This window comes from Oncorhynchus keta, chromosome 26 (genome assembly GCF_023373465.1).
Source record: "Oncorhynchus keta strain PuntledgeMale-10-30-2019 chromosome 26, Oket_V2, whole genome shotgun sequence".
NCBI classification, from domain to species: Eukaryota; Metazoa; Chordata; class Actinopteri; order Salmoniformes; family Salmonidae; genus Oncorhynchus; species Oncorhynchus keta.
The window spans coordinates 28,627,024-28,640,519 of record NC_068446.1 but is presented as its reverse complement, the minus strand read 5'-3'; the positions used below and the strand labels follow the sequence as shown (position 1 = coordinate 28,640,519).

Genomic DNA, 13,496 nt, shown 5'->3' with positions numbered 1-13,496 from the left:
GGGTGGTATACAGAGATAGCCCTATTTGGTCAAAAAAGGCCATATTATGGCAAGAACAGCTAAAATAAGCAAAGAGAAACGACAGTCCATCATGACTTAATCTGTGGTATTGTGAGCTCCCGAGTGGCGCAGCGATCTAAGGCACTGCCTCTCAGTGGTAGAGGAATCACTACAGACCCTGATTTGATGCCAGGCTGTATCACAACCGGCCGTAATTGGGAGTCCCATAGAGCAGTGCACAATTGGCCCAGCGTCGTTCGGGTCATTGTAAATGAGAATTTGTTCTTAACTGACTTGCCTAATTAAATAAAGGTTAATTAAAAAATAAGACATGAAGGTCAGTCAATACGGAACATTTCAAGACCCAGAGTTACCTCAGCTGCAGAGGATTAGTTCTTTAGAGTTAACTGCATCTCAGATTGCAGCCCAAATAAATGCATCACAGAGTTTAAGCAACAGACACATCTCAACATCAACTGTTCAGAGGAGACTGCATGAATCAGGCCTTCATGGTCTAATTGCTGCAAATAAACCACTACAAAAGGACACCAATAAGAAAAAGAGACTTGCTTGGGCCAAAAAACACAAGCATTTGACATTAGTCCGATAGAAATCTGTCCTTTGGTCTGATGAGTCCAATTTGAGATTTTTGGTTCCAACCACTGTGTCCTTGTGATATGTAGAGTAGGTTAACAGATGATCTCTGCATGTGTTGTTCCCACTGTGAAGCATGTAGGAGGAGGTGTGATGGTGTGGAGATGCTTTGCTGGTGACACTGTCTGTGATTTATTTAGAATTCAAGGCACACTTAACCAGCATGGCTACCACAGCAGTCTGCAGCGATATGCCATCCCATCTGGTTTGCACTTAATGGGACTATAATTTGTTTTTCAACAGGACAATGACCCAAATCACATCACCAGGCTGTGTAAGGACTATTTGACCAAGAAGAGTGATGAGTGCTGCATCAGAAGCCCTGGCCTCCACCATCACACAACCTCAACTCAAATGAGATGGTTTGGGATGAGTTGGACTGCAGAGTGAAGGAAAAGCGGCCAACAAGTCCTCAGCATATGTGGTAACCCCTTTAAGACTGTTGGAAAAGCATTCCTCATTAAGCTGGTTGAGAGAATGCCAAGAGTGTGCAAAGCTGTCATCAGGGCAAAGGGGGCTACTTTGAAGAATCTCAAATATATTTTGATTTGTTTAACACTTTTTTGGTGTTCTTCCAACTAATTCCAACTCACACTCAAACACATAGATCCCCTGAACGCAGCTCACTCTCCAGATCCCAATCACCTGAATTCTGATCACCTGTTCACACATCTGTATGTCCTTATCACACACTATTAAATTCAGTTCTTTGCACCCCATCACTGTGAGGTATTGTTTGTTTTGTGATACATGTCTTTCGGAGTACTGGGTTTCCCATAATTTACTCCTCCCGTGTATGATAGTTTTTTCCTGCCTCACTAACGACGCCTTTTGCCTTTTCCCTGCCTGTACTTTAGGCTATTGGATTTCCTGTTATCTACCTATTGCCTGATCTCCCAGAAGATGTTAGTTACTAGCCTTTTCCCTGCCTGTACTTTAGCCTATTGGATTTCCTGTTATCTACCTATTGCCTGATCTCCCAGAAGATGTTAGTTACTAGCCTTTTCCCTGCCTGTACTGTTGCATTTTTGGACCCTGTGTATGACCTTCTGCCTGCCCCTGGACCCAGCTACCTGCCTCCTCCTGCGGTCCTTTACAATAAACACCTGCTGCGCCCTGTGCTTGAAACCAAATCTCTGTCTCCCATCGTGTTCATTACATCTACAATGTAGAAAATAGTAAAAAATAAAGAAAAAACCTTGAATGAGTAGGTGTGTCCAAACTTTTGACTGGTACTATATATACATACAGTTGAAGTCAGAAGTTAACATACACTTAGGTTGGAGTCATTAAAACTTGTTTTTCAACCACTCCACTATTTTTTTGTTAACAAACTATAGTTTTGGCAAGTCGGTTAGGACATCTCCTTTGTGCATGACACAAGTCATTTTTCCAACAATTGTTTACAGACAGATTATTTAACATTTAATACACTGTATCACAATTCCAGTGGGTCAGAAATGTACATACAAAGTTGACTGACTAAACAGCTTGGAAAATTCCAGAAAATTGTCATGGCTTCTGATAGGCTAATTGGCATAAATTGAGTCAATTGGAGGTGTACCTGTGGATATATTTCAAGGCCTACCTTTAAACTCAGTGCCTCTTTGCTTGACATCACAAATCAAAAGAAATCAGCCAAGACCTCAGAAAAAAAGTCTGGTTCATCCTTGGGAGCAATTTCCAAACACCTGACGGTATCACGTTCATCTGTACAGACAATAGTACGCAGGTATGAACACCATGGGACCACACAGCCCTCATTACCGCTCAGGAAGGAGACTCGTTCTGTCTCATAGAGATGAACGTACCGCGAAAAGTGCAAATCAATCCCAGAACAACAGCAAAGGACCTTGTGAAGATGCTGGAGGAAACAGGTACAAAAGTATCTATATCCACAGTAAAACGAGTCCTATATCGACATAACCTGAAAGGCCGCTCAGCAAGGAAGAAGCCACTGCTCCAAAACTGCCATAAAAAAGCCAGACTACGGCTTGCAACTGCACATGGGGGCAAAGATTGTACTTTTTGGAGAAATGTCCTCTGGTCTAATGAAACAAAAATAGAACTGTTTGGCCATAATGACCATCGTTCTGCTTGGAGGAAAAAGGGGGAGGCTTGCAAGCCGAAGAACACCATCCCAACTGTGAAGAACAGGGTGGCAGCATCATGTTGTAGGCGTGCTTTGCTGCACAAGGGACTGATGCACTTCACAAAATAGATGACATCATGAGGAAGGACAATTATGTGGATATATCTCAAGCAACATCTCAAGACCTCAGACAGGAAGTTAAAGCTTGGTCGCAAATGGGTCTTCCAAATGGACAATGACCCCAAATATCCTTCCAAAGTTATGGCAAAATGGCTTAAGGGCAAAAAAGTCAAGGTATTAGAGTGGCCATCACAAAGCCCCAACCTCAACCCAATAGATGCCTACAAACCTGACTCATTTATACCAGTTCTGTGAGGAGGAATGGGCCAAAATTCACCCAACTTATTGTGGGAAGCTTGTGGAAGGCTACCCAAAACGTTTAACCCAAGTTAAACCATTTAAAGGCAATGCTACCAAATACTAATTGAGTGTATGTAAACCTCTGACTCACTGGGAATGTGATGAAATAAATAAATGCTGAAATAAATCGCTCTGCTATTATTCTGACATTTCACATTCTTAAAATAAAGTGGTGATCCTAACTGACCTAAGACAGGGAGTTTTTACTAAGATTGTGAAAAACTGAGTTTAAATGTATTTGGCTGAGGTGTATGTAAACTTCCATCTTCAATTGTATAAAATACATATACACGTGACCTGATTCAGGAAACTAGTCGTATGTCGCAAGTCAGGACTTCACAGGAGAGGCGTTTGAACATTAAATATTTTTATCAAAATGCGTTTTTTGTCAGAAATGCCTTCTCAAACTTGTGAACTTTCATGTGCCTTAATATCAAACTTGTTTTCCACCTGTAATTACAAGCCTAGTTGGTTTAGCCACATAAAAAAAACAGCAACCTTCTCGCTCGCCATGGTGGGCAGAGATAATGAGTGGGCTGGAAGTGTCGAGAGATGAGTTTGGATTGGTCTGCGGTGTAGCACCTTGTGTCTATAAAATGAGCTGCTCGTAATGTGTAGATAGTCCTTTCTACTGCAGTTTTTTTCTACTGCAGTTTTTTTTCTCCAAAAGATATAACGTTATCCATGGAGACATACAAATGTTGCTACTGCTCTCAATAACATTGCTGCCCTGAATTTATCAAGCACTATCGACAAAGGTCAGTGGGAAAAAGTTGTAATGGACTACTTTCTGGAGGACGATCGTGCCATGCTGACTCTCTCTGACTCTGAAAATGAATCAGGCGATGAGGAAATCCCTGATTTAGGTAAAAACATTTTAATTGAAGAAAACATTCTAGAGTCTTCTGATGACAGTGATGGAGAAGAAATGGCGACAATCAACAGTGTTGTTGTCACGGAAGAAGTTAACTTTAGTTTTGAAATCTGTGGAATTTCTGGTAGAATCAGTATGATAAGGAGATTAATGGAATTCTGCTGTTTGATTGCAAATGCATAAGGAGTCGAAAAGAACACAGAATGCTGTTGTGTATAACACATGTATCCGGATTACATATTCAAACTAAGGAAAACCATGGTATCGGTGACAGAGATGGAGAAAGATCTGATGATTACGGTATTGCACATGGTCAGTGTGAAGCAGAGTGATTTGACACTACGGGCCAAACTAAACGGAAACGACACAGGACGTTTTATTTAATAAAATAATATTTTGTCCATGTATACGGAGAAGAATCTAACATTGAACTTATTTTGATTAACTTTAGCTAGCTATGACAATCGGTTTGTATTGCTAGTTAAAGCTTGCTGTTAGTTAGCCAGCTGGAGTTCGATGGCTGGCTTACTAACGTTACTCTATGGATTGGGATTTTAGTTCATGTTTTAGCTAGCTAGCTAACGGTACTATTAAATGTCTAAACAAAGACCCCAAGTTAAAGCTTGCTGTTAGCTAGCAAACGTTAGTGGAGGTTAGGTGACTGACTTGCTAGCTAACATGAACTTACATGTATGAAGTGTGTGTAACGTTAGTGTCTGGAATTTGTCTTTCAGCATCACGCCTAACTGTCCTCCACAAGTCATACAAAGAGAATAGTATAATCCCTCCCATCAAAAAGAGAGCTGGCCCAAGCAAGCACAGGTTACACCTGAAGCATGAGGACTTGCAGCGAGTGGTGAACTTCATCAACAGCTGCAGAGGATAATGCAATAGTATTACCAGGATGCCACCCAGGACACAAACACTTTGGTAGAAAGTGAACACTTTGTCTGAGATTGCTGGTGTTGTGAAGGACAGCACTGTGACAGGGGTCAACATCTCAGCTGGTTGGACTGGAGGATGGTACGGTGCTGGTGGAAAGCTATGGCTGGCAACAACACCTGATTCCGTCATTCAGGCAGCTGCCACAGATCAAGCAGTGCCAGCACTTCAGGTGAATATAACTTTTATTGCATTGTATGAGGTCATTTGTCTTATCTAAACTTGGGAGGTGAATTGATGTTGTGGAAGGTTTAATGTCTTCAACTTGCTTAGTGTTATTTCCTGTTTTACAGCTTCAATGCTATGGAGCCTGGTCTTGTTATCGCCAATGAGCGTTCGGACTCAGTCGGGACCAGGTTTCAGCTGCTGCTCACTGCTGACATCCTTCCTCCCATAGATGGTCTGCCTGTACAAGCACCACCTGGACTGGACACAGCTAGACAAATGTATCTTTTTGAGAAGATCAAGGAGTTTTGCGACGAAGAGGTTGACATCACATGCCCTGCACCAAAGTCAAGGGCAGGACAGAAACAGGCTCTCCGAACATAGATTCCCTGTTCATGCGTGGTTCAGACGGACCAGTCATCAGCACTATCTGCAGTGCCTCTATTCAAATGACTCACTCCATACGTTGCTTCTACTATTTATTTTTTTTATCCTGCTGCTCAGCCACTTTACCTCTGATTATATGCATACAACTACCTTGTATATCACTATCGTTATTGATATTGTTTGTGTACATACTGCATATTATTTTATTTATATTGACACTACCGGTCAAAAGTTTCAGAACACCTACTCATTAAAGGGTTATTCTTTATAGAGAAAATAGTAAAAATAAAGAAAAGCCCTTGAATGAGTAGGTGTTCTAAAACTTTTGACCGGTACTGTAGTTGTGTTAAAGGGGGAATAATTGAACAAAATGATCTCCTCCTCCTCCAAATGGCTGTGAAATTACCTCAGGGCATCAGGGAATTATATTGTTGTGGAAAGCAACATCAGTCCATCAGTCTCTCCACTTCAGAGGGATCAGGTAGTAGAATGGACCCTCCATCCTAGGCCCCTGTCAACGTGATTAAAACCCCTTAACCGGGTGGCACCAACTGGATCCAGACAACAACAGGGGTGACCCCGATCCCCCTGCACTGAGCACAACATCCCTGGGCTCCATGCACTGTGCCTGGCCATGGCAGGAAGGAGGGAGACTCTCTGGAGCACAACACAACTCTCAAACGAGAAGCGGAGGGAACAGGCAGAGGAAGAGGGAGAAAGAGCATAAATTGTTGATGAAAATGCGTGAACGCGTGAACATTTACAGTGAAAGGAAAAAAGTATGTGAACCCTTTAGAATTGCCTGGAATTCTGCATAAATTGTTAATCAAATTTGATCTGATCTTCATCTTTAAAAAAATATATATTTCACCTTTATTTAACCAGATAGGCTAGTTGAGATCAAGTTCTCATTTACAACTGCGACCTGGCCAAGATAAAGCAAAGCAGTGCGACAAACAGCACAGAGTTACACATGAAATAAACAAACAGTCAATAATACAATAGAGAAAGTCTATATACATGTATTCAAATGAGGTAGGATAAGGGGGGTGAGGCAATAAATAGGCCATAGTGGCAAAATTATTACAGTATGGCAAATTCAACACTGGGATGATAGATGTGCAGAAGATGAATGTGCAAGTAGCGATACTGGGGTGCAAAGGAGCAAAATAAATAACAATATGGTGATGAGGTAGTTGGTTGGTGTCACGTTCTGACCTTTATTTCCTTTGTTTTGTCATTATTTAGTATGGTCAGGGCGTGAGTTGGGGTGGGCAGTCTGTTTGTTTTTCTATGATTTGGGTATTTCTATGTTTCGGCCTAGTATGGTTCTCAATCAGAGGCAGGTGTCAAGAGTTGTCTCTGATTGAGAATCATACTTAGGTAGCCTGGGTTTCACTGTGTGTTTGTGGGTGATTGTTCCTGTCTCTGTGTTTGCACCAGATAGAACTGTTTGGGGTTTTCACGTTTCTTGTTTTTGTATTCAGTTGTTCATTTGTACATTTACGTATTAAAAGAACCATGGACACTTACCACGCCGCATATTGGTCCTCTGATCCTTTTCGCCTCTCCTCTTCGGAAGAAGAGGAGGAAATCCCTTACAGTTGGGCTGTTTACAGATTGGCTATGTACAGGTGCAGTGATCTGTGAGCTGCTCTGACAGCTGGTGCTTAAAGCTAGTGAGGGAGACATGAGTGTCCAGCTTCAGTGATTTTTGCAGTTCGTTCCAGTCATTGGCAGCAGAAAACTGGAAGGAAAGGCGGCCGAAGGAGGAATTGGCTTTGGGTATGACCAGTGAAATATACCTGCTGGAGCGTGTGCTGCGGGTGGGTGCTGCTATGGTGACCAGTGAGCCGAGATAAGGTGGGGCTTTACCAAGCAAAGACTTATACATAACCTGGAGCCAGTGGGTTTGGCGAGGGCCAGCCAACGAGAGCATACAGATCACAGTGGTGGGTAGTATATGGGGCATCGGTGACAAACCGGATTGCACTGTGATAGACTGCATCCAATTTGCTGAATAGAGTGTTGGAGGTTATTTTGTAAATGACGTCGCCGAAGTCAAGGATCGGTAGGATGGTCAGTTTTACTAGGGTATGTTTGGCAGCATGAGTGAAGGATCATGTGTTGTGAAATAGGAAGCCGATTCTAGATTTAATTTTGGATTGGAGATGCATAATGTGAGTCTGGAAGGAGAGTTTACAGTCTAACCAGACACCTAGGTATTTGTAGTTGTCCACATATTCTAAGTCAGAACCGTCCAGAGTAGTGATGCTGGACGGGTGGGTAGGTGTGGGCAGCGATCGGTTGAAGAGTTTTGCTTGCATTTAAGAGCAGTTGGAGGCCACGGAAGGATAGTTGTATGGCATTGAAGCTCGTCTGGAGGTTAGTTAACACAGTGTCCGAAGAAGGGCCAGAGGTATACAGAATGGTGTCGTCTGCGTAGCGATGGATCAGAGAATCACCAGCAGCAAGAGCGACATCATTGAGGTATACAGAAAAGTCGGCCCAAGAATTGAACCCTGTGGCACCCCCATAGAGACTACCAGATGTTGGTTAGAACTGCCTTGCCCTATAAAAAAACTCAAAATTAGAGTTTGCTATTCACAAGATGTGAACCATGCCTCGAACAAAAGAGATCTCAGACCTAAGATTAAGAATTGACTTGCATAAAGCTGGAAAGGGTTACAAAAGTATCTCTAAAAGCCTTGATGTTCATCAGTCCACGGTAAGACAAATTGTCTATAACAGTCAGCCCTGTTGCTACTCTCCCAGGGAGTGGCTGTCCTGCAAAGATGACTGCAAGAGCACAGTGCAGAATGCTCAATGAAGTTAAGAAGAATCCTAGAATCCTAAATATTCTGTGGACAGATTAAACTACAATTGAGTCGTTTGGAAGGAATACACAGCACTATATGTGGAGAAAAAAAAAGACAGCACAGCACACCAACATCAAAATCTCATCCCAACTGTAAAGTATGATGGAGGGAGCATCATGGTTTGGAGCTGCTTTGCTACCTCAGGGCCTGGACAGCTTGCCATCATCGACGTAAAAATGAATTCCCAAGTTTATCAAGACATTTTGTAAGAGAATGTTAGGCTATCGGTCTGCCAATTGAAGCTCAACGGAAGTGGTGTGATGCAACAGGACAACGACCAAAAACAGAAGTAAATCTACAACAGAATGGCTTCAACAGAAGAAAATACGCCTTCTGGAGTGGCCCAGTCAGAGCCATGACCTCAACCCGTTTGAGATGCTGTGGCCTGGCCTCAAGAGAGCAGTTCACACCAGACATCCCAAGAATATTACTGAACAGAAACAGTTTTGGAAAGAGAAATGGTCCAATATTCCTCCTGACTGTTGTGCAGGTCTTATCCGCAACTACAGAAAACATTGCTGCCAAAGGAGGGTCAACCAGTTATTAAATCCAAGGGTTAACATATTTTTTCCACCCTGCACTGTGAGTGTTTACACGGTGTGTTCAATAAAGACATGAAAACATAATTGTTTGTGTTTTATTAGTTTAAGCAGACTGTGTTTGTCTATTGTTGTGACCTTGATAAAGATCAGATCAAATTTTATGACTACTTTATTCAGAAATCCAGGTATTTCCAAGGGTTCACATACATTTTCTTGCCACTATGTTTGGAACACAGGTACATGTCAGTCAAATTAAATGGTACAATGATGAATAGCTACTTATGCTTTGTATGTTAAAAGTAAAGGTTGGTAAGTTTCACACCCAACCAGTATAAGATAATGTAATGTGGGGGATTTTACCATAAATATCAATATCCCGCATCCAAAACTATGCCACCTTTTTAATGCCTGAGGTGAGGTGCTCGGGACTAAACAAAAACATACACAGAGGCATCAAGCCCACAGGGGGCACAGGGGCACATGCCCCCTCAAATTTGTCATGTTAAAAAAAATATACAGTGGGGCAAAAAAGTATTTAGTCAGCCACCAATTGTGCAAGTTCTCCCACTTAAAAAGATGAGGCCTGTAATTTTCATCATAGGTACACTTGCTGACTAAATACTTTTTTGCCCCACTGTTTATGACACGCAACATATTCAAAAGGTAGAAGCAGGGAGCTGGTGGTGGTTGGTTGAGTGTGACAGAAATGTGTTACCCAGACTACATAGGAAATCCATTCAGCCTGCCAGTCAGGACCACATGGCCTTATGCTGCTGAGGAGAAGAGAATCTAAAGCTAATCCTCCCCTGAGTTGCAAATCAGAATCAAGAGATGGGAGATAAGATAAGACAGGAGGAGAGACAGGAAGGAGGAGGGGGGGGATTAGTGAGGTAGCAGTTTGCTTGAAGCAGACAAGAAATCATGGAGAGAGTGAGGAGGCTAGAGGGTAGCACTTAATAACAGCTCAGGTAGCACAGTAGGAGTATGGTAATAAGTTACTGTTACCTGCAGTGCGACCGACTAGAAGTAGCACAACAAACATTAAAAAAGATCTTCATTTGATCACCCTGTTGCAGGAAAACTGTGCTGTAATGCAGGAAATGTAAAACTTGTAAATGCGTATTTTAAGGTTTAAAAAGGCTTCTGAAGTTTGTAATTTCCACTTTGAAATGTCAGACTTGATTTTCCCTTACAAAAAATGTATCAACCCCTACAAAAGGTTCCATTAATTATAATCCACATAATAACTCACATTTCCTGTTGCTGCAGGATTATTTTCCTGCTGTAACGAACTGGTGTAACGGTTCTCTTGTGGTGAAGGAGAGTCGGACCAAAATGCAGCGTGTAGATTGCGATCCATGTTTAATAAACAAACGTAAAACACGAATCAATTACAAACACTACAAAACAAAGAACATAACAAAAACCGAAACAGCCTATACTTGTGTAAACTAACACAGCGACAGGAACAAGGATACTAAGGACAATCACCCACAAAACACACAAAGAATATGGCTGCCTAAATATGGTTCCCAATCAGAGACAACGATAAACACCTGCCTCTGATTGAGAACCACTTCAGACAGCCATAGACTTAACTAGAACACCCCACTAAGCTACAATCCCAATACCAACACACCACATACAAAAACCCCATGCCACACCCTGGCCTGACCAAATAAATGAAGATAAACACAAAATACCTCGACCAGGGCGTGACAACTGGCTCAAATTAAGATCCTACATCTGTATAGACTGAAGGGATGCTAATGTGAAAGATAATTGATAATGAAAGGAGAAGGATATTGTTTATACAATGCACTGACTTAACAGATGAACTTAGACAGTGCTGCCATTGGGCCTTTTCTGTCTGCATGTAGTTAGTTATCAGCACAGGCATTTTATTTATTTTATCTTTATTTAACTAGGCAAGTCAGTTAAGAACAAATTCTCATTTTCAATGACGGCCTAGGAACAGTGGGTTAACTGCCTGTTCAGGGGCAGAACGACAGATTTGTACCTTGTCAGCTCGAGCGTTTGAACTTGCAACCTTCCGGTTACTAGTCCAACGCTCTAACCACTAGGCTACCGTGCCGCCCCATAATTAACGTGCTATGGTAGAATGTGTATATCAAGACAGACCATATCCCTCACACAGATTTACTGGTGCAGTAATTGATCCACCCCTTAAAAAAGAGAATAATACAAGATGTAATTTTAGCTTATAGAGGGAGAGAGAGAGAGAGAGAGAGAGAGAGAGAGAGAGAGAGAGAGAGAGAGAGAGAGAGTGCTCAGACTGGGGAGATTTTTTTTATTTTGCCTCACCTCAGAGACAGTAAGCAGAGAGCTGAGACTTGTGCAGATCTAGCAGCCGAATTGCATTACAAATAAGTACTCATATTTCTTAATACTGATTTATGGGGCCGTATGAAATAACGACAGCTGGAGGGGGACAGTGCAGTCACAGAGGTGGAGCCCCTGGCTGTGCATGATACCCAGATGCATTAGGAGACTCAGAGCCCAGCAGCCCAGATCAGCAGTCTCAGCTGCCTGCCTGCGCTGTGTTAAGGCTGCTCAGAGATGATTCCTAACACTGGGGAGCATAGTGGCTGAACGACAGGATGGGAGGGACAGGAGGAAATAAAGGCAACAAACAGCCTGACAGGGACTGGAGGGAGGGAGGGAGGGAGGGTGGGGGAGGGAGGGAGGGAGGGAGGGAGGGAGGGAGGGAGGGAGGGAGGGAGGGAGGGAGGGAGTAGTCAGAATTAGAGAGCGACGGTGGAGAAGAGGAAGAGAGGAGGAGGAAACTGACAGTCCTTCTCTCCATTCATGTTTCAGTGTGTGAAAATCCTTCCTACATGAATTTACAACAATTGAGATTTTCCAAAGCTGAGGTGAGAGTGGAGAGATGTATAAAGTGTCAAATGAGAAAGTGAAAATGCACCTGTCCTGCATACACCATGAGACAGAAATAGTCACAACTGGGTTATTCTTATTCTCCTTACTCCCCCTGTTATTCAGGGACAGAAAAACAGATGCAAGCAAACAACACAAGCTACAGTATATCTGTCCTATTAAATACAGATCACAATGATCTGCAATACTTGTCTGGCTGCCCAAACCCTGACAAGAACAGATCTACGGTTAGGGACCACTGATGATCCTGCTGCTAAAAACAACAACAACAAAAACTATAAAATGCAATTTGGAGAACAGCAAAAACAAGCAAAAATGTCCCCGGCCATTTTCACATTGGTTGCTGTAGCTTTACTCACCTCAGTTGATCTACATACACATAGCCTATTAGCTATACAATGAGATGCTACACATTAAGTCACATTGATTTAGCACCGAGATTAAAAACAATAATTTTATACATACAGAGGAATGTGTTAGGAGAAAAATTATTTTAAAAAAGGTGAACAAATGTTTGCTGTACATAACTTTTTGTTGCAGTTTTACAGCTAATTTCCTGCTTTTCTACACATTTTGCCATGACTTAAGACTTATGCCATGTTAATACGATATCTGAGTGAGAGTGACTAACCAAATTAATGGGGGCCCCCTGGAGGTCAGGGCCCCTGGGCACGGTAAATCGACCGTGGTTATTACAAGTTAAGATAGCTGACTAGACTAAATGGACTAATTTACCAATTAAATGGTACCCCCTTTATATAATCTCGCTGTTGTTATTTTACTGCTGCTCTTTAATTATTTGTTACTTTTATTTCTTATTTTTTTTAGGTATTTTTCTTAAAACTGCATTGTTGATTACGGGTTTGAATTTAATTAAGGGCTTGAATTCTGCTCATGTTTATTTGATTTGAAACATTTTTACTAACATGGGCTAATTGAGTTATTGTCAGTGAGTGACATATAACAAGAGAAAAACTGCTAATGCACAAACAAGTTTAGAAATTGCACCTTGTGTGTTCTACTATTCTAACTCTTAACAGTAAGTTGAGACTGAATTCCAACAGTTATATCAAATCAAATTGTATTAGTCACATGCGCCGAATACAACAGACCTCACAGTGAAATGCTTACATACGAGCCACTAACCAACAATGCAGTTTAAAAAAATACGGATAAGAAATAAAAGTAGCAAGTCATTAATGAGCAGCAGTAAAATAACAATAGCGAGACTATATACAGGGGGGTATCGGTACAGAGACAATATCCGGGGGCACCGGTTAGTGTAGGTAATATGTACATCTAGGTAAAGTTATTAAACTGACTATGCATGGATGATAACAGCAGAGAGTAGCAGCGTGGAGTGCAATAGAGATTGCATCATTTGTGGATCTGTTGGGGTGGTATGCACATTGGAGTGGGTCTAGGGTTTCTGGGATAATGGTGTTGATGTGAGCCATGACCAGCCTTTCAAAGCACTTTATGGCTACATATGTGAGTGCTACAGGTCGGTCGTCATTTAGGCAGATTACTTTAGTGTTCTTGGACACAGGCACTATGGTGGTCTGCTTAAAACATGTTGGTATTACAGACTCGGACAGGTAGAGGTAAAAAATGTCAGTGAAGAC

General features: G+C 41.9%; 2 long non-coding RNA genes across 3 annotated transcripts; one reads left to right on the top strand and one right to left on the bottom strand.

Moving 5' to 3' along the window:
• Positions 1-3,693: 3,693 nt before the first annotated feature.
• On the top strand, positions 3,694-7,074 carry LOC127912033 (uncharacterized). 2 transcript variants are annotated; one of them, XR_008080190.1, is made up of 3 exons: positions 3,694-4,352; positions 4,775-5,154; positions 5,276-7,074. It is a non-coding gene; the product is annotated as an uncharacterized LOC127912033 (long non-coding RNA). The 2 variants fall into 2 exon arrangements; XR_008080189.1 differs by having other exon boundaries at positions 3,695-4,032.
• Positions 6,101-10,708, bottom strand: LOC118371570 (uncharacterized). Its single transcript, XR_008080191.1, has 3 exons — positions 10,208-10,708; positions 9,961-10,041; positions 6,101-6,207 (listed from the first exon to the last, which is right to left on the bottom strand). It is a non-coding gene; the product is annotated as an uncharacterized LOC118371570 (long non-coding RNA).
• Between the last annotated feature and the right edge of the window lie 2,788 nt (positions 10,709-13,496).